Consider the following 23,171-nt stretch of genomic DNA (forward strand, 5'->3'; position numbering starts at 1 on the left):
TGGTTCTCCCCTGCAGTGTGACTTCAGTGGTCCTGATAATGGACAGTGAAAAAAAAACAATCACACGAGGCGCAATATGCTACATAATTTGTGTTTTTGCCATATAATTATGTCAACCCTGCCACAGAATTTGGTTTTCCCCTGCAGCATAATTTCAGAGGTCCTGATAATAGACAGAGAAAAAAAAACGATCACACGAGGCCACTGATTCCACATGAATAGCTATGAACTCAGTTACTCTCGAGACCCCATAATCCCTCCCAGTGAGGAGAGATATTCTGATTCTACTAAGGGCAGTGATCAACAGACAGAGTCAAATAGATTGGGGGACCCTTAAAGACAGCGGCTTCCTGCTCGAGGAACGGGTGCACGGATCTGAGATAACTGGTCCCCTGGAGAGGAAGAGAGACAGAGTGACCTCTGAGGTCACTGATCACGAGGCAACCTAATCACTAGACAGGCAAACCATTGATCAAAATACAGACACCGAAATCACTTATCGAAAGACAGGGGGGAATAGACAGATCGACACCAGACGTCAGTGTTTCCCAGACAGAGGGTATGAGGACAATGACCCGAGAGGTCAGTAATGCAACCTTGTGATGTGCCTCCCCCCCCCTCCCCCCTCTGTGCTCCCCCCTCACAAACACCATGATGAAGGGCCAAGAACAACGCCAGGATGCTGTTCTTGTGCATTTCAGCACATGAATTATTAATGTGATCGCTACTTCCACTTCTAATGGAAGGAGATGACGTGCTGGTTTGTTAACATTTGCAGCTAAAGAAAAAAACTCACCATATATTTAAAACAGCGAAGCCTGGCTCGCTGAGCACGCCGATAGCATTTTCTTTCGAGGCTAAGGAGCACGTTTTTCAGATTTGTGAAAAAGTGGGTACTTTTCACAAAAGTGTTGCCAGGTGTGAAAAATGTTAACCCTTCAAGGACCCTTATTCAGAGTCATTTAAAAACAGAGGGGCCTATTTACGAGCTGGTTTGCGTCGCTTTTTCATCACACAGTGTGTTGCAAGAGCGACGCAAACCTTAAGCCACATATATGAAGCCACGGAAGGCCACTTTTCGTGGTCCTGAGTGACTTCATAAGTGTGGACGAAGGCAACGCAGCGCAAATCGACGCGTTGTCTTACTCTACCCTGAGAAGGCGTTCCAGGGGCGCTGCATGGTTGGTCCCATGCAACTCCCATGGCTTTTGATGCATTCTCAGATTTACAGAACTGGTAGACGTGGGAATGCGCAAAAAAGATAGGCCTTCTCAGGCGATGCGTAACTAGGAAAAATATATTTATTTTCCCTCGTCACTTCCTCTTTGTGAGTGTGCTGCATTCAGCAGCAAACATAGAAGGAGGAAAATGCCTCTGAGGATTGTTTTTGTGCAGGAAGGGATACCTTCCTGCAGAAAACAATCCTGAATGCAACACAGGCACCCTTGCACCATGGTGCAAGGGTGCCTACATAGGCACAAGGCAGCCAAAATGGCACAAGCGCAGGCAGAAAGGACGGGAATGCTTGTATTTACCAGCCGCGGTCGGTTGTAGGAGTAACTGCAGGGCGGTGACGTGGGGAGGGGGAGGGGCAGGGTGGTGGGTAGTAAACTATGGAATATGGAGGTTTACAGGTAAGTTAACATATAAATTAACAAAACGAATTTCGTTGCGTGCACTGCATCGCATTTGGGAATGCAGTGCACGCAACAAAATTCGTTTTATTAATGTATATGTTAACTTACCTGTAAACCTCCATATTCCATAGTTTACTACCCCCCACCCTGCCCCTCCCCCTCCCCACGTCACTGCCCTGCAGTTACTCCTACTACCGACCGCGGCTGGTATTTACCAAAAGTAGATTTATCAACTGACTGCTAATTGTGTCACAGATTTGTTAAACATGTCAAAAGTTATCAGGAAAAGCATCAATTGCATTTACTATGGCTTTGTATCTCAACCAAAACATACAAAAACATATACGAAAGATTTCTTTACCAAAAGAAAAAGATCACAGCACTCACAGTAGTATTGAAAACAATTAATTATTCATATAATTGGCTAGAATTCAAACTTACGCATTCCAGCCCACAAAACACTAAAGACAACACCTACTTATTTTGATGTTTTTTCGACAAAGGTATCAACACGTTTACAGTGCATGATGGGAAATCTAGTGTGAATATAGAGAGAAAAAACTATGCTCAAAACCAGCAGTTCTCAATTTGTACAAACGATGAGGAGTGTTTTTTTTACATTCTCTTCACCAAATAGTAAAAAAACAGACATAACTTACCCTTTCCTGTATAAATATGAGAATGTTATTCTCTGGTTCTTCTTAATTGGAACTACATAGGCGATGGGCTCCCTCCCTACTTTCATCGGACTTCCCTTCTAATAATAATAATAATAAAAATAATAATACTATTAATAATACATTTTATTTAGCTCTTTGTATCACGATTCTGGGCTTCTGAGCACTTTACATAAAAAGTGTTAATACTATTCACTTTAATGGCACTCATTTTACTGACCGTTGGGGTAACTACTTTTATCATGTTGTTAAAGAATATTTTTGAGGTCTTGGACTTTTGTGCGATAACCTCATTCATTTTGGATACTGTAGTATTTATTGCTTTGCTTCTATTGACCTAATTAAATTAACACACCGGAAAACAATGATTTATAATGTGAAACGGCCAGGACCAGAGACAGTGAGGCACATTTACAAAGAAATGGCGCCGCGCAGCGCTGCAAGCAGTATAGCTGCATCTTGCTGCGTCATTTAAAAAACTGCAGGTATGCACCATATTCAGAAGAGTACAGTGCATCCCTGTGCTAAAAAAGCTGCCTAGCGCCACATAGGCAGCCGTGCGCCATGTTGCAAGGGTGTCTGTGTTGCAGGGATGATTGTTTATGTACAGGAAGGATAACCTTCCTGCACATAAACAATCATTGAAGGCGATTTGCTCTTTCTATATATGCGGCAGAATGCGGCACACATAGAAAGTGCAAAAAACGAGGAGAAAAAAAAGTATTTCTCCTCATTACACCACTCTAATGCCTGCTTTTCAATGGCGTTAGTTTTTGACGCTGCCTCAGATTTACGGATCCTTGTAAATCTGGAGCAGCGTCAGAAAGCAGTGGACGTTGCGGTGGAACGCCCACAGCAACACCCATCGCACGCCCCTTTGATGCAAAAACTGTATGAAAGGGTACGATATTTACAGGGCATCATTAAGCCACACATAGTGGCTTAGCGCAACATTGTAAATATGGAGCAGGGCATTGTACCGAGGTAAAAAGTGACGCTCCGGTGGTGCAATCCCCTTGTAAATATGCCCCAGTGTCCATATTGACCTGGGGCAAGGTAGCCACCCATCTGACTTTAGAAGGCAGGAGGCTGGGCGACATTTCCGGCCTTCACATTCTTGCCCTTCAGATCACTGTATGCTTTAACTGCGAGCTCTCAACTCACAGCGCCAACATATTAACGCTGGCAACTCTAGGGTTGGAATGGGAACAACCATAGAAAGATGTAAGGCGAAATGTCTACACAAGCGTGCAGGGATATCCTCTCTAGAGGTATCGGAGAGGGGAATGAACAACTGGTAGATCGATGGATATATTCCCAAATAAAACCCTTGGGGGGTGAGTGCTGATGGTTCAAAACCAGAACAACCTGAACAGCACGTGCCCTTGTGGAGAAGGAATGGGGAAGAGGGAAGAGGGAAGAGGGAAGGAGACCGGGAAAAAGGCGGAGCTAAGCTCCTTTGAGGAGTTAGACCTGTTTCACCCTCTCTTATCTTGTCAGTGGTGCAGTCCACTCATTGCTGTGGCCCTTGCAGTAGTGGCTGCTATGGGGCAGCAGTGGTGAGGCAGGGTTAAAAATAAATAAAGAAAAAAAATAAAAGGAAAAACAGAATTTAAACTTACCTGCCGGCCGCCGCTTTTCCTCTGTCCTCCTTCTTCTTCTGTCGATGCAGGAAGCAAGAACAGGAAGCACCCAGGCTTCCAGACTCCCCTGGCCAATCCCGACACTGCTGATAGCAGCGTCGTGATTGGTCTGAGCACCATGGGTCAGCGCTCAGATGGGGACTGGGAGCCTGGGCATGTTCTCTACAGGGCTGTGCAACACAGCCCGGTGGAGAATATACCAAGTGTGCATGACGGTTTGGCTGGCCAAAGACGGCCGGCCAAACCGGCATGCACACTTACAGTTACCACTTACAGTGGTGGGCACTTACAGAGTGCCCACCACTCCTCTCCCTGATCTGTGTGAAGTCCAGCCCACCCCTCCCCTACAGAGGAGTAATGAATTTTTTTTATAATAAGCTGTTATTATCATTTTATTTTTCCTGTGGGGCGGTGCTCCTTCCTCCGCCTCGGCGGAGGAGCTGCCCCTGGGCCGTTGGGACCTGGAAAGTGAATGGTATCCCTGTTTCTGAAGAATATTAAATGGGTGAAGCCCACAGTAGACTTTTGGGTCAGACATCCAAGAAGCGTTCCAGCCACAGGAATGTGTGGAGGTTATTTTAAAGACTGGAGGCCGTAGACGTGGTCTCATACGTTGTATTCTAAATTGAGGCAGAATATAGTATTGTTTTAAAGTGGGGTTTGCCACTTAGTAATCCTATTTACTCTACAGTAATTATATTTTTATGTTGGACCTTTGACATATCAGTGGCTAAATTCCGTTATGATGATCCCTTGGTCTACGGGAAGTGAAGAGTTGAAGCTACCGGGCCTTCATTCAACCATTATCGCCTAAAAGCATTTAAAATATTGCTTTTATTTAGACTAATAGAGATGGACAACCAGATGAGATTATTCTTTTGAAAGAAGCAATGAAGAGGTGAACACATGCATAAAAAGGGAAGAAAGCTGCAAATCGCGCGTAATGCTTGCGAGCCAATATCTAACGATCGAGGGAATTTCAACAAAGATCGCTTCTGCCATATGTTATTTTTATTTTTTATGTCGCTGCTGCACTAAAATGCTGCGAGGATGCGTGCTGATAAAATGTGGTCATTTTATGAAGCAAACAATTAAATAGGTTTTAAAACATCTGCTGACTCCGTAGTACTAGGCGGAGAGTGTACTGAGCGATTTCCACCATCCGCGGCTCCCAGACGCTGCCTCCTGCAGTAAAACGTCAGCCCCGCCCACCTTCAAATCGATGGATAATTTAAAAGATGAACTCCTAAAGGTGGCTGTGGTTAAGCTCCAGGGGCTGGTCACGCCTGCAGCCATGGACCATCTTCAATACCTCCCCCCCGCCGCCTCTGTGGCCATCGTGGGTTCATACACCCCAACAGATACATCTCTCTCTAAATCACAACTGGCTGCAATTATAAATAATTGGACACATATTGTATTTTCATAGTATCTAATTATCCTGCACTGGAGGCAGTAAACATACTGGTCAGTAAACTAACTATCTGTAAACAGGGCCACTGGAATTATGGGGCAGTGGAGGCAAATTATGCAGCATTATGTGGCACAAGTTTTGATTGAATGACTTAATTATGTTGTCAATTTTAAACTTGTTAACAATGTTTGGGCATTAGTTGCACCTTTTTATTGCCAGTTTAACACCCAAATGTAGCAATAAGCAACAGAAAGTTGACCAGTCAAACTTTGCAAAGGGCCTGTCACTGAGCTTCAACACGTGTCGCTGCATCTTTAGTAACGTTTGAAAAGTTTGAGCTAGAAACAAAATGTTGTTTTTGTTAAAACAGATTATGCTGCAGGTGATGGATTATGTGGCAAATGTGGCAAATGTATAATGATGTGAAAATAGCAGCGGCCTCACAATCACATAATTCCAGCGGCCATGTCAGTAAAGCCGCTAGTACACCTAGGGTTACTGGATGACTCACACCTGCCAATGTACAAAAATTATTTACACTTTGTGTATGGGAGGTGAAGGGAGGGGTTAATGGGCGTGGCTTTGTGCTGAGCACTGCCTAAAAAGCACTTCTACCGTCCTCTCATCAAAATCCCCCCCCCAAAAAAAACCAAATGCTTTTGAGGCTGCTGCAAAAGTCCCGGGGAGGTATCTGTAATTTACATCGTCTGCGCAGTGCCTCCGAACACGAGCTGGAAACCTACTCTCTGTAGGGGTTTCAAGCCCACATGTGAAGTCGGCTCCTCATTGGGTGAGCGTGTGAAGGGAGACGATATTGTGTGACACACGGTGGCACCATGTAAGTGACATGTCTGGATGACTCTATGCCACCAGGCATGAGTTGTTACCAGGTTAGAGCTTTCGTTTAACAACTTTACGCATATTCTTGGCTTACTTCAATTGAATCTTTTAGACTAAAAATCTTTATATAATAACAGTCTAAGGAAGAAAACATGGTGCTTCTGGTGACACAGAGCCATCTCAGTAACCCTGCGGAATCCAGATGTGCGATTACAGCAGCCTGCTAGATTTTTAAGGCCTACGAATAGTTGGCAGGGAAAATTACAAATTAATTCAAAACAAGTGTGTACATTGTGTGCAATTATTACTATGCTATTTCTGCACAGGTATTATTAAAAAATGAAGATCAATGATTTAGAAAACAAAAAGTTTCTTAATAAAAAAAAAAGAATACACATTCACAAGATACTATTGAATTTTTTATTCAGCAGGAATTCACATTTTCATTTGACATGGTAGCACATAATCTCCGTTTTATTACTCTAGCCTTGTCTACAATCCAGGTAACACCAGTCTGTGTGGAAAGATATGCGTCTTTTATTCAGTTTCGAAAAACCTGACTGTCAGCTCCATTCCAGGTTTAGTTTCTGATGGCATGTGGGGTTTCCAGAAACAATACTTTTCAAAAACAAATAGCTCTGCAAAGCAGTAATGTAATTTGCATATGCATAATGCACTTGGATTACAAGGAGGTATTTTAAGATGAAAGAAATCAGTCTTTAAAAAGTGATGCAGAACAGTTTCCATGACAACAAAGATGCAATCACTCATTTTGACCTCTATGTAATGACATATACTTAAATATGTAGGGTTTTTGTTTACAGTCATAAATAATGGATACAAGTGTTTCATCCAGTGCCCTGGAAGCCAGAGTACTCTAAAAGTATTAATACTATGTGTGCTTTAATGTTTTAATACAGCAATCCACAGATGAAAGGTGATCAGTTAACTTTTGTGAACTGTCAAGAGCTTCCAGCATCTCAGAAACATATTTAACATCAAGTGAGGAATGAATGAATGAAGTATCTTATAGCGTGTGGTAGCTGTTCTGTAATGCGAAAGTAAAACAAAGACAGAATGGCTCATTAATGATCAATCGCCAGTTAATAATTTTTGCTGCATGTAATAAATGTTACTGATTTAGTACACCTGAATAGGCCACTCCCACATCTCAACAAATCTAGCAATAGAATATCTTTCTGGCGCTGTGAAGGAGCTTAGAACCCCAGTGGCCTCAGGTCGGATCAGGGAGTTGAGCCTTCATGCTCTGCAGGTCGAGAGTCTGAGTCCTGGCACAGCGGACTCACCCTTCTACTGCGCCCCCCCCTTATTATTTATACCACTGATAGACGCTTTACTACTGGCCGCATCGTTATTCTTGTTATTACTGTTTTGTGTGGCTGTTATTTTATTATGTGTGTTATTGTTTCTTATTGTTATTATTATCCTCATACTAATACTGCTACTACTACCACTGCTGATATTGCTACTAATAATAATACTACTGCTGCTACTATTACTACTGCTGCTATTACTACTACTACTACTACTACTGCTGCTGATATTGCTACTAATAATAATACTACTGCTGCTACTATTACTACTGCTGCTATTACTACTACTACTACTGCTGATATTGCTACACATAATAATACTACTGCTGCCATTACTACTGCTGCTATTACTACTACTACTGCTGATATTGCTACTAATAATAATACTACTGCTGCTACTATTACTACTGCTGCTATTTCTACTACTACTACTACTGCTGCTGATATTGCTACTAATAATAATACTACTGCTGCTACTATTACTACTGCTGCTATTTCTACTACTACTACTACTGCTGATATTGCTACTAATAATAATACTACTGCTGCTATTACTACTGCTGCTATTACTACTACTACTGCTGCTGATATTGCTACTAATAATAATACTACTGCTGCTATTATTACTACTGCTGCTATTACTACTACTACTACTACTGCTGCTGATATTGCTACTAATAATAATACTACTGCTGCTACTATTACTACTGCTGCTATTTCTACTACTACTACTACTGCTGATATTGCTACTAATAATAATACTACTGCTGCTATTACTACTGCTGCTATTACTACTACTACTGCTGCTGATATTGCTACTAATAATAATACTACTGCTGCTATTACTACTACTACTACTGCTGATATTGCTACTAATAATAATACTACTGCTGCTATTACTACTGCTGCTATTACTACTACTACTACTGCTGATATTGCTACTAATAATAATACTACTGCTGCTATTACTACTACTACTGCTGCTGATATTGGTACACATAATACTACTGCTGCTACTTTTACTATTGCTGCTACTATTGCTACTACTACTACTGCTGATATTGCTACATATAATAATACTACTGCTGCTACTATTACTACTGCTATTACTACTACTACTGCTGCTGATATTGCTACACATAATAATACTACTGCTGCTACTATTACTACTGCTGCTATTACTACTACTGCTGCTGATATTGCTACACAATATAATACTACTGTTGCTACTATTACTACTGCTGCTACTATTACTATTACTACTACTGCTGATATTGCTACATATAATAATACTACTGCTGCTACTATTACTACTGCTGCTATTACTACTACTACTGCTGATATTGCTACTAATATTAATACTACTGCTGCTACTATTACTACTGCTGCTATTACTACTACTACTACTGCTGATATTGCTACTAATAATAATACTACTGCTGCTATTACTACTGCTGCTATTACTACTACTACTACTGCTGATATTGCTACTACTACTACTACTGCTGCTGATATTGCTACTAATAATAATACTACTGCTGCTACTATTACTACTGCTGCTATTTCTACTACTACTACTACTGCTGATATTGCTACTAATAATAATACTACTGCTGCTATTACTACTGCTGCTATTACTACTACTACTGCTGCTGATATTGCTACTAATAATAATACTACTGCTGCTATTATTACTACTGCTGCTATTACTACTACTACTACTACTACTGCTGATATTGCTACATATAATAATACTACTGCTGCTACTATTACTACTGCTATTACTACTACTACTGCTGCTGATATTGCTACACATAATAATACTACTGCTGCTACTATTACTACTGCTGCTATTACTACTACTGCTGCTGATATTGCTACACAATATAATACTACTGTTGCTACTATTACTACTGCTGCTACTATTACTATTACTACTACTGCTGATATTGCTACATATAATAATACTACTGCTGCTACTATTACTACTGCTGCTATTACTACTACTACTGCTGATATTGCTACTAATATTAATACTACTGCTGCTACTATTACTACTGCTGCTATTACTACTACTACTACTGCTGATATTGCTACTAATAATAATACTACTGCTGCTATTACTACTGCTGCTATTACTACTACTACTACTGCTGATATTGCTACTAATAATAATACTACTGCTGCTATTACTACTGCTGCTATTACTACTACTACTGCTGCTGATATTGCTACACATAATACTACTGCTGCTACTATTACTATTGCTGCTACTATTGCTACTACTACTACTGCTGATATTGCTACACATAATAATACTACTGCTGCTACTATTACTACTGCTGCTATTACTACTACTACTACTGCTGATATTGCTACTAATAATAATACTACTGCTGCTACTATTACTACTGCTGCTATTACTACTACTTCTACTGCTGATATTGCTACTAATAATAATACTACTGCTGCTACTATTACTACTGCTGCTATTACTACTACTACTACTGCTGATATTGCTACTAATAATAATACTACTGCTGCTATTACTACTACTACTGCTGCTGATATTGCTACACATAATACTACTGCTGCTACTATTAATATTGCTGCTACTATTGCTACTACTACTACTGCTGATATTGCTACATATAATAATACTACTGCTGCTACTATTACTACTGCTATTACTACTACTACTGCTGCTGATATTGCTACACATAATAATACTACTGCTGCTAATATTACTACTGCTGCTATTACTACTACTGCTGCTATTGCTACTAATAATAATACTACTGTTGCTACTATTACTACTGCTGCTATTACTACTACTTCTACTGCGGATATTGCTACTAATAATAATACTACTATTAGTATTATTAATAGTAGCAATATCAGCAGTAGTACTAGTAGTAACTATAGCAGCAGTAGTAATAGTAGCAGCAGTAGTATTATTATGTGTAGCAATATCAGCAGCAGTAGTAGTAGTAATAGCAGTAGTAATAGTAGCAGCAGTAGTATTATTATATGTAGCAATATCAGCAGTATTAGTAGTAGAATTAGTAGAATCAATAGTAATAGTATTACTACTACTGCTGCTGATATTGCTACACAATATAATACTACTGTTGCTACTATTACTACTGCTGCTACTATTACTACTACTACTACTGCTGATATTGCTACATATAATAATACTACTGCTGCTACTATTACTACTGCTGCTACTATTACTACTACTGCTGATATTGCTACACATAATAATGCTACTGCTGCTACTATTGCTACTGCTGCTATTACTACTGCTGCTGATATTGCTACACAAAATAATACTACTGTTGCTACTATTACTACTGCTGCTACTATTACTACTACTACTGATATTGCTACATATAATAATACTACTGCTGCTACTATTACTACTGCTGCTACTATTACTACTACTGCTGCTGAAATTGCTACACATAATAATGCTACTGCTGCTACTGTTACCACTACTATTACTACTAATATTCAGCCACGGTCGGTAGTAGGAGTAACTGCAGGGCGGTGACGTGGGGAGGGGCAGGGTGGGGGTTAGTAAACTATGGATTACCGAGGTTTACAGGTAAGTTAACATATAAATTAATAAAACGAATTTCATTGCGTGCACTGCATCCCCAAATGCGATGCAGTGCACGCAATGAAATTCGTTTTCTTAATTTATATATGTAAACTTATCTGTAAACCTCCGTAATCCATAGTTTACTACCCCCCACCCTGCCCCTCCCCACGTCACTGCCCTGCAGTTACTCCTACTACCGACCGCGGCTGCTAATATTACTACTGCTACTACTACTAGTGCTAATAATAATATTATAACAATACAATTTAGAACCCTCTGGTGCGATCCATCACATTCTGTTCTGATCGTCGGGGCCATCTTTGAAGTGAGATGTTTTGTAACGGTTTTATTTATCTGTCGTCAAACAGGAGAAAATAAAGGTTGATGGCAGGACCGGTGCAGTCTCACAATCGTAAGAACAACAAAAATAAATACTTTGGTATTATTACTATTATTGTTGCTATTATTAATATTGTCATTATATTGACACCCAACATCTCTAATAATAATAAGATGATGACGATGCCGGAGAATGCAATAAGTATTATTATAGTTTTTATCATTATTATTATTGTTATTATTGTTGTTGTTGTTGTTGTTGTTATTGTTGTTGTTATTATTATTATCATTATTTTTATTATCATTATTATTATTGTTATTATTGTTGTTGTTGTTGTTATTATTGTTGTTGTTATTATTATTATCATTATTTTTATTATCATTATTATTATTGTTATTATTGTTGTTGTTGTTGTTGTTATTATTGTTGTTGTTATTATTATTATCATTATTTTTATTATCATTATTATTATTGTGCATATGAGGATGCTTATGATGATGATGATCATGATTGTCATCCTGAGGCTCCCCGCGACACACATCGGGGTTTTGACGCAGCGTTCCCCTCTGTCGGAAGAGCGCGCATTAGATCTTGAAATATAGATCCTGCCCCTCAACGGCGTCCCTTGTCGCCAGCGGTGAGCGCGCGCGCATCCCACGAGAGCCGGAAATGATGCATCCGACAAGTTGTTTCCAATTTGTAAAGTCATTCTTTCTGCGGCGGCCGTTGGCAGGAGCAGCGGCAGTGGCGGCGGCGGTAGTAGTATGACGGATAATTATGTAAGTAGCACTAAAAACATTATTAATAATAAACACCAAACAACAACTGTAACTATCACTATCACACAATCATGCTTTACTATAATACTGCGAGATACAATGATTGCTGTTAACCCCTTCCCTGCTCATGACGGAACCGTTCCGTCATGAGCCACGGTTGTCGTGTGCTCATGACGGAACGGTTCCGTCATGACAATCCTGCCGGCGGCCGCTCCGCCTGCGCGGCGCTGTTTCCCCGCCTGTGCGGGGCGACAACGCAAATGGGCGGAGTCATGACGGAACCGTTCCGTCATGAGCACAGCTCAACTGTGGCTCATGACGGAGCGGCTCCGTCATGAGCACAGGCCCGCCGCGCTGCCCCCCTGCCCCCCCCAGCGCTGCAGCGGAATGTCCGCAGCAGCGAAGGGGTTAAATAATAACAATAACATCCACAACAGCAACAACGATAATAATCATCATTGTAATAATTGCTGTTATTGTTATTATTACCCTAGTAATACGCTGCTTTGATATAGCGCTACAACCACTTCCAAGCACTAGAAATTAAAAGGTGTCACTATTTACAGTTACTCCGTTTATCGACCTTCTCATGATGGAAAGCTGAGTTGGCCTCAGGTCTCGGCTGTAGTAACTCTGCGCTCTAGCGCACAGAAGGCCTCGTCGACGCTCCCTCCTCCATCACAAGATGCACGCACACATGAACCCGCTACAACGCGGCGCTTAACAAATCCCCCAGGAGCGCGCGGTTTCCCTGACAGGGGACACATGCCCCCCGAGGCTCGCTGGGGAGCGCTTCCTGTATAGCTGACGGAAGCGCTCAGTGAAACCGCGCGGCGCTTTACAAAGCCCCCAGGAGCGCGCGGTTTCCCTGACAGGGGACACATGCCCCCCGAGGCTCGCTGCTGACGGAAGCGCTCAGTGAAACCGCGCGGCGCTTTACAAAGCCCCCAGGAGCGCGCGGTTTCCCTGACAGGGGACACATGCCCCCCGAGGCTCGCTGGGGAGCGCTTCCTGTATAGCTGACGGAAGCGCTCAGTGAAACCGCGCGGCGCTTTACAAAGCCCCCAGGAGCGCGCGGTTTCCCTGACAGGGGACACATGCACCCCGAGGCTCGCTGGGGAGCGCTTCCTGTATAGCTGACGGAAGCGCTCAGTGAAACCGCGCGGCGCTTTACAAAGCCCCCAGGAGCGCGCGGTTTCCCTGACAGGGGACACATGCCCCCCGAGGCTCGCTGCTGACGGAAGCGCTCAGTGAAACCGCGCGGCGCTTTACAAAGCCCCCAGGAGCGCGCGGTTTCCCTGACAGGGGACACATGCCCCCCGAGGCTCGCTGGGGAGCGCTTCCTGTATAGCTGACGGAAGCGCTCAGTGAAACCGCGCGGCGCTTTACAAAGCCCCCAGGAGCGCGCGGTTTCCCTGACAGGGGACACATGCCCCCCGAGGCTCGCTGCTGACGGAAGCGCTCAGTGAAACCGCGCGGCGCTTTACAAAGCCCCCAGGAGCGCGCGGTTTCCCTGACAGGGGACACATGCACCCCGAGGCTCGCTGGGGAGCGCTTCCTGTATAGCTGACGGAAGCGCTCAGTGAAACCGCGCGGCGCTTTACAAAGCCCCCAGGAGCGCGCGGTTTCCCTGACAGGGGACACATGCACCCCGAGGCTCGCTGGGGAGCGCTTCCTGTATAGCTGACGGAAGCGCTCAGTGAAACCGCGCGGCGCTTTACAAAGCCCCCAGGAGCGCGCGGTTTCCCTGACAGGGGACACATGCCCCCCGAGGCTCGCTGCTGACGGAAGCGCTCAGTGAAACCGCGCGGCGCTTTACAAAGCCCCCAGGAGCGCGCGGTTTCCCTGACAGGGGACACATGCCCCCCGAGGCTCGCTGGGGAGCGCTTCCTGTATAGCTGACGGAAGCGCTCAGTGAAACCGCGCGGCGCTTTACAAAGCCCCCAGGAGCGCGCGGTTTCCCTGACAGGGGACACATGCACCCCGAGGCTCGCTGGGGAGCGCTTCCTGTATAGCTGACGGAAGCGCTCAGTGAAACCGCGCGGCGCTTTACAAAGCCCCCAGGAGCGCGCGGTTTCCCTGACAGGGGACACATGCACCCCGAGGCTCGCTGGGGAGCGCTTCCTGTATAGCTGACGGAAGCGCTCAGTGAAACCGCGCGGCGCTTTACAAAGCCCCCAGGAGCGCGCGGTTTCCCTGACAGGGGACACATGCACTCCGAGGCTCGCTGGGGAGCGCTTCCTGTATAGCTGACGGAAGCGCTCAGTGAAACCGCGCGGCGCTTTACAAAGCCCCCAGGAGCGCGCGGTTTCCCTGACAGGGGACACATGCCCCCCGAGGCTCGCTGCTGACGGAAGCGCTCAGTGAAACCGCGCGGCCCTTTACAAAGCCCCCAGGAGCGCGCGGTTTCCCTGACAGGGGACACATGCCCCCCGAGGCTCGCTGGGGAGCGCTTCCTGTATAGCTGACGGAAGCGCTCAGTGAAACCGCGCGGCGCTTTACAAAGCCCCCAGGAGCGCGCGGTTTCCCTGACAGGGGACACATGCCCCCCGAGGCTCGCTGCTGACGGAAGCGCTCAGTGAAATCGCGCGGCGCTTCACGTTGCAGTATTTTACCCGCCGCAGTTCCCGACTTTCGAGCTGCTTAGCTTTAACCATTTGCACCTTTAACTTCACTTTCGTTTACTCATAATTTATCTTGATTTTTCTATTGCATGCATTTTCTGCCATCTACTGGTTTAGAGTATTAGTGCAGGCAACGTTTTACTCGTGGGCACATGATCTATGACGTCAAAAAGCAGCAAGAAATTTCCCATTTCTGAAAGAGACATCCTGAAGGATACCGGAGGCAATTTACCTCTCCCACCTCGGGGCCTGAGTACACATGTCCGGTAGTGGGTGGGCCAAACGTTCCTCACAAACCTGGGTCCAGTGACTGAGCCGGCAGCTCGCCATGTCACAATCACGCGTCCTCTAAATCTGGACTAATAAAACAAAACCTCATTCACAGTTTAGAATGGGCTCGAGAGCAGGTGGTCAGGCTGTGCCCTGACATGATCATGACAATGCACGTCAAAGTTCTTCACTACCTGCATGGTCGGACTGGGACAAAAAAAGGCACCAAAAAAAGTGGCCCCCATTGGCAAACCAGATAGCTGAACACAAAGTGGCCCAGTTTTGCAAATCAAGCAAGTTTTCAACTTGTAAATTCATGAGGTATGTATTTCTTGCAGGGTGTGTAAGACTGTATGCATTTATATTTGCTACAGGCAATGTTTGTGGTATACCAGGGAAATTAACAGCAAAAACGGGGGGAAACGGGAACCCCAGAGTATAGAACAGGGCCGCGAACTGCTAAAAACCAGCCCAGACACTTATCAGTCAGATAAGCACACAGGGCACTCCCTGATTGCCGGATGGGCCAGTCTGGCAGTGACTGTCTCCAGGTGAAGAGCTGGAAACATAGGGGTAAATCATGTACTAAAGATGTGCGTGGGTGCTCACGTGGGTCAATGCAAAATGCAGTGTTTATTTACTATACGTTAAAAAGGGCAGCAAATGCAGTGACAATGTGTGTGTGCAAGAAGACTTCCACAAAACTACCTCTAAGTGTTCTACACCACAGCTACCGTCTTTTGGAACTAGGGCCCAGTATTCTTGCAGAGTTAGCCACCCTGAGGCATAGAAAGGGAGCCTGTGGCCCTAATACAAACAAGAGGCATGGGTCCCGCATCCACTTGTTTGGTTGTAAAAAAGAAAAACAGCTAGAATTGCAGTGCACGCCAGTGGACCCCTCAGACTAATGCTCCCCGCTTCACTGCCCCTGCTTCGCTAAGGAAAGCCACGCTCCTGGGACCAGACAATTTACAAACCCAGTGACAAAAAGCCATATCAGTGCAGGGTGCCTTGCACGGTAGAAAGCCCCGAGACTAGAGCACTTCTGATAATTCCCTGAAAGATTGTTCAGAGCACAGCTTTCTGGGGAATACACACAAAACAACTTACACTAACAAACCTGCACAATGGGATCCTCCCCAGCGCAGACTCAAGCAACCATCACAACTTTACTCCCGCCCCTAAAACTCTATCGCTGAGCGGAACACACCAGATTGTATTCCTGGCACATCTGGTTTGTGATCTGTATCGATCAATCTATAAAAGACATTGACTTGCAGACTAAGTACTAATACACTAAAAGATTGGATAAAAGTTACATTCACATGGTAAAGGCTTGCTGGGGCAAATACTGGACCACAGGTGGTGGCAGAATGGCTTGCCTAATTAATATTAATTAGACAGGCCATCATTTGTGACCTGCTGTCATTGGCTACAATCACAGGAATGGCGGTCAGCAAGGGACAGCTGTAGTGACAGCACTACTCCACCGGAAGCTGCCACACCGAGGGCCTGGCTTAGAAGTCGGCGGAGGAAATACTGAGTTGTAAACGTGATGGATACCCCATCCGCCGTATTATGATCCCCATAGGATAGGCTGTTATCGTAATACGATCTACTGGATATCCGTCACGTTTGTGACGGAGTGTTCCCCTCCAGCTTGATGACCACAGTGGTATGAAAGGTCGAGTCGGCCATGTAGATTCTCAAACTGTGTACCCGCCCAGGCCACATACACGTCTCTGGAGAAGATTCCCACCTCACAGAAGCACCTCACTGTCAATGGCCTATGCAAATGTGCTTTATGGATGCCTGTCAACAAGAGGCCATCCTGGTCTCTTCAGTGGCCATATTACACTAGAGCGCTTTTTTAAAATACAGTGGATCAAATATTTTAATACTTATTTTATTTATTTTATTTGAAAGGTTTTATATAGCGCCAGCTAGACCTGGAGGTATCAGAGCGCTTTACATGAGTATCAGACCAAAGTTGCAGGTTACATCGTCACAAAGGTTGCACAGTTATTAGAGCATAGCTACATAGTTACATGATCGGTCGAGACAAACAGTAAGGGCATATGCGTAGGGGAAAAGTAGGCAAGGGAGAGATTCAGGGGAGAGGGGGTAGGAGCAGGGGAAGTAGACAGCGAATGAAGGAGGGAAAGAGGAAGGGGAGGGGGAGAGAGCATGAAAAGAGGGGGGGAGGGTGCTTTACGCGGTTGACTCTTTCCGAGGGGTCTCTAAGACTCCTAGGTCTACTTACTGGATCCTTCCCCAACAAGGGGAGAGGGAGTGCTTTGGTAAGGGGCGCCATACCATGCCTCAGCTGTGCGTGGTTCCCTTGACGCTGTCGACTCTCTCAGAGGGGTCACTGAGACTCCAGAGTAAGAATATTAGATCTTTCCCGACAAGGGGAGAAGGAGTGCTTAGTTAAAGGGCAACAAGGGACAGGGGGGTAGGAGGAGGGTCGGAACTGGCAGGTCAACAGAGTGGGAACAAACTGCAAAAGAAAATCGCATTAATTACAGAAAGATAACACATACAATACCTGGATAAATTAGCGATCCAGAAAAAGACAGGATCCACGCAAGGCAAGGGTCAGGGAGGACAAAGGGAGGGAGTCAGCGAGTTGAAGACTCCCACAAAGAAGAGATACGGATAGCAGAAAAGAAAATGAATACGTTGTAGAGTCACTCAGGAGATCAATGCAAACCCAAAAAGCTCAGAATCACAGAATGGTGATATCAAGTACAAAGCACTACTACATATACAAGTGGTTAGAGTTTTAACTATGCAAAATAGTAAATTCACTCAGGGTTCTATTATCACAACGATTAGGATAAAAAGGATTGTATGTTACTTATCCACAGAGTGTACGGAGAAATACGACATCCAAGGGGGTAGAGAGAGGGAGGGGAGGGAGATGAGATAGGTTATAGGAGAGATGGGAACCTGGGGGGGGGAAAGAAAGAGATTAGGCCGTCCAGCCGAGGAGCAAGGTCTGAGGGTCGGCAGGATGAAGTCTGACGGACCGAGGGAGAGGACAAGAAACAAGAAAATGGTGGCTCTATTCGCGCTCCGCCATTTTGCGCCGTCAGTTCCCAGACACATCACTTGACCGTCACTCTGAAGCATCTCCAACTATGCGGTGATAGGGCAAATTAAGCAGCCACATGTGTGGGCTAGATGCGGAAGAACAAACTCCGAGGAGGCAATCAGTGTCTATAAATCCTCAGCTGAAGGCAGTTCAGGCAGGCCGTTTCATACAAAAATCCTCAGAGGGTAGTCAGTTCAGGCTGGCCATTTCAAACACGGCCATAAAGGAAAGCCTGCACTCCTTTGGGACCCTCCGCTAAAGATCTCCCCCTAAGACGGTGGGGCTAGGTCCGGGATGTTCCATCTTGGATGCAGGCCTCACGTCAGCCCATCCATTCCTGGTCAAGTCTGGAGCTTCATTTATAGGAGCAAAAGTAGCTCCTGTGATGCACATTATAACACTCTTGCTGATTTCTGTATTGCATTTAACCCTGGAAAGGGACTAGAATGAAGAAAAAAATTCTTCTTCAGGCCCTATTGCCCACGTTTCAGCATTTTTTAGTCGCAATCTCTCCCTGTGCTTGAGGCCTGTTTCGCAACAGAGAAGTGTATTGCAGCAATGCAGAATAAAAACTATGCTAGCACCTCTTTTTGAGATGCTTCTTCTGTTTTGTGTAAAGAGTGTGTGGTGATGTATCAGTAAAGCAAGCAGTGGTATTTTTAGCCTGTGAGAGCAAGCTGACTGACGGATAAATTGTGTGGAGAGTCCCTGGAGCTGGTGAACTCAAGACGTGGCGAGAACTTAACTCGGCGCACCTGACAATGCTGTAAAACCACATCTCACCTCCATTAATGGGGACCAACAGGCATCAGCATGGACTGACGAGTGCTTCAACCAGGCCAGTGAAGTGAGTGGCACATCAGGAAGGTGAAGGAGCCCAGTGGCTCCCTGCGCTGGCAGTGCTGACATGACCTGGTGAAGGCCGGATAACTTTGAGCCTTGTCTAGCAAGCGACACTATTACTAAATATTCATCTGACTGAAAAATCTGTATAGGTGGAAGATCTTTCTCTATACAAACCTGCAACCAAGAACATCCCATCCATAAAACAGGGACGATCTCCAACAAGTGGAATTCAGAAAACGCAATACAAGCAACCCTTTCCCCAAAACACGAGTCAAGCAGAAGAACAGCACACAGCACCCTGCACCCAATGAATGCCAAAGGCTGCAGGATGGTTGAACAGATGCTCCAAGAGACTAAATCCATGGCCAGTGGTGTAGCTGGGGTGGGGCACTCTTTTTGGGGCTGTTGGGGTTGCAGAGTAGAGTGATGTAGAGGAGAGTAGATTGTTTGTAGAGTGGAGTGGCATAGAGTGTCATTGAGTGGTGTAGAGCAGAGTGGAGTGGCTTAGAGGGTGTTGTGTAGAGTGGAGTAGAGTGTTGAAGAGTAGAATGGCGTAGAGCAGAGTAGATTGTTGGTAGGGTGAAGTGGCATAGAGTTGAGTGGTGTAGGAGATTGGAATGACATAGAGTGGAGTAGATTGTTATAGAGTCGAGTGGCGTAGAGTAGCGTGGAGTGGCATAGAGTGTAGTGGTGCAGAGTGGAGCAGTGGAGTGGAGTAGTGTGTCATAGATTAGAGTGGAGCACAGTGACATGGTGTGGCATAGAGGGAATTGCGCAGAGCGTCATAGAGTGGAGTAATGTAGAGTGGCACAGAGTGGAGTAGAGTGCTGTACAGTGGAGTGGCATAAAGTGGAGTAGAGTGCCAGTGGAGTAAGGTGGAGTAAAGTTTAATGGAGTAGAGCATCACCGAGAGGAGCATCGTGGACTGCCGTGTCGTAGAGTGGAGTGTCAAAGTGTGGAGTAGAGTGGACTTGAGTGAAGTGGCATAAAGTGCAGTGGTACAGAGTAGATTGGCATAAAGAGCATTGGCTTTGAGTAAAGTGGTATAGGGTCCTTTGGCGTAGAGTGTATTGATGTAGAGTAGAGTGGTGCAGAGCTGATTGCAGTGGCATAGAGTTCAGTGACATAGAGTGAAGAGGCGCAGAGCGGAGTAGAGTAGATTGTTTCAGAGCAGAGTGAAGTGGCCTAGAGTGCAGTGGTGCAGGGCAGTGTTTAGTGATATAATGTAGAGATGCGTACTGTGCAGTGGCATAGAGTAGAGTGGTGTAGAGTGCAGTGGTATGGAGTGCAGTGGTGCAGAATAGATTAGAGTGGCATAGAGTGTAGTTGTGTTGAGTGTATTGGCGTAGAGTGCAGTAGAACAGCCTAGAGTAGAGTAGTGCAGAGTAGAGTGCAGTGGCATAGAGTTCAGTGGCGGAGAGTGAAGTCTTGCAGAGTAGAGAGTCCTAGAGTGCAGTGGCATAGAGTGCATTGTCATTAAGTGCATTGTCAAGAAGTAGAGTGGTGCATTGGTGAAGGGTGCAGTGGTGCATATTAGAATGGGGTAGAGTGGTGCACAGTAGATTAGAGTGGCATAGAGTGGATTGGCATTGAGTGTAGTGGCATAGATTATAGTGGCATTGGCGTGGAGTGCAGTGGAGTAGAGAGGTGCAGAGTAGAGTGCAGTGGTGCAGAGTAGAGCGGTGTAGTTCTGGCTGCGATAGAGAGTGCAGTGCTGCGGAGTAGAGTGTCATAGAGTTCAATGGTGTAGAGTGGCGTAGAGTGCATTGGATTAGAGTGCAGTGGCATAGAGTGATGCAGAGTAAAATGACATAGAGAGCAATGGTGTAGAGTAGAGTGGCTTAGAGTGCAGTGGCATACAGTAGAGTGTTACAGAGTAGAGTATAATAGTGTACAGTGGAGTGGAGTGGTGCAGAGTAAATTGGTATAGCGTGCAGTGGCGTAGAGTGTGTTGGTTTTGAGTAAAGAAGTGTGAAATGCATTGGCATAGAGATCAGCGGCATAGAGTCAAGTGGCATAGAGTGCAGTGGAGTAGAGTGGCGCAGGGTAGATTTCAGTGGCATTCAGTGGAGTGGCGTACAGTGGAATAGAGTGACGTAGAGTAGATTGTTTTAGAGTAGAGTGAGGTGGCGTAGAGTGCAGCGGCATAGAGTAGAGTGTCATAGAGTGCAGTGTCGTTCAGTGCAGTAGTGCAGAATAGATTAGAGTGGCTTAGAGTAGATTGATGTAGAGTGCAGCGGTGCATAGTAGAGTAGTGTGGGGTAGAGTCCATTGGCATAGAGTAGAGTGGTGTAGAGTACAGAAGCGTTGAGTGAAGTGGCTTAGAGTGGAGTGGTGAAGAGTAGAGTGAAGTGTGGAGTGGAGTGGCATAGTGTAAAGTAGTGCAATGACGCTGTGTTATGTGGTGTGTAGTGGAATGCCTTAGTGTGGAGTGATGCAGAGTAGAGTGGAGTGGCGTAGAGTGGAGTATGCAAGGTGTGGGAGCACACTGCCATTACAGACAACACATCTTCAATTGAATTACCATTGCATTTTACACAGACATACAGTTTTATTGATAAAAGTATACATCGCACAAACAGTAATGTGCGTATAGTGTATAGAATTGTTTTGATCGTATTAAAATATTTGTTTTCACCACACTTCAGAATTACTAAAGAAATTTGCTTCATTTTTGCTTTTAATATTCTGAAATATCTGCACAGTTCATTTACAGACATTTACATTTTGTTTTATACTAGAAAACAAAATAACATCGTACAGCACACCCCGAGTAGCCAGCATGATTGTCACCTAAATCCTCTCACTTTAAACTCAGAGAAAGAAAAGTAAACACCAAGCTCCCTGGAAGACAGACACTGACATTTGACATCTGTCTTTGAATGCACAGCAAATGGGATAAGATAAGAGCAAGATGTATAGGCCTGTTTACAGAAAATCAGTACTGGAGGAAGAATACAGTAAATAAGGTTTGGACAAGGGAAGAGAGGAACTGAAGCTAGATAGCCTAAAACAAATAAAGTCGACAAAGAGAAAGCAAGAAAATGTGAGTTACAAACCGCAAAGCCAATGGTAAGCAATGGATGGAATGCATTCCCAGGGAAGCTTTCCGAATGTCCCCATGATGTTGTTAGCAAACCAGACAGCTGTGCAGTCTGGTAGGCTTCGACCTAAAAATGATGGGTCACAGCAGTGAAGCGAACCCCATGGACATGGTCACGGGGAGACATAATGTTTCCTCTTTGTGAGATCAGTAACTGGGCCAAGCCTTGGCTCAGACGAGCTCCCGAAATACCCCGTCCTTCTGCCTATGTAAGGCCTGGCTGGCTCTGGGCAATCACAGCTGTTCAGCGCTGGTGGTGTGTGTGTTACAGTAGGCGGTGGCACGGCCCCCTCCACCTCCATGGCTCACATGCCGACCGAGGCCTGCCCGACACTGAAGCGGGCAGCTGGTTATGACAGCTATTCACATCAGCTGTGCTTGGGACCTCCTTGGGCGGCAGCCCTGTCCTGCCTTGCCCATAAGTGGGCATGGCAACCCACTGCGCAGAGACCTCATGCACTCTGTAAAAAATGAGCACACCCAAGCTCGATGAGTGAAAGAACATTCAGATACCAAGCTGTACTCTGGCTTTGGTCATTTATATCAATCAGTGCCAGGTGTGGGTGCATGTCTCTGGTTCCCTGCTGCACTCTCTTGCAGAAAACAAATCCCCTTGTCTTGGGAAGATACATGAGAAAAAACATCGGCGTGCCCCATGAGTACTGAATTGCTATTACTTTCTGACAAAATATTTTAAGTCTCGGAGGATTACTACGCCGTCGTAGAATATTTATGGCCAAGAACTCTTCGAAGAGTTTATGCAAGTTACAGTGCTACACCACGCGTATGCGCTAGAAGCTGGAGGCGCATGCGAGCATCTGGTATAGAAGACAGACGTCACCAGACGTCACCACTGGAAAGAAACACCTGTAACATCTGTCGGCTTCAATTGTGTGCACACCTCTCCGACATCAACACCCGTTTCTGTTATCAAGTACGATTATGATGCTTTTATATAGT

This window comes from Triturus cristatus, chromosome 7, assembly GCF_964204655.1.
Source record: "Triturus cristatus chromosome 7, aTriCri1.1, whole genome shotgun sequence".
Classification (NCBI taxonomy): Eukaryota; Metazoa; Chordata; class Amphibia; order Caudata; family Salamandridae; genus Triturus; species Triturus cristatus.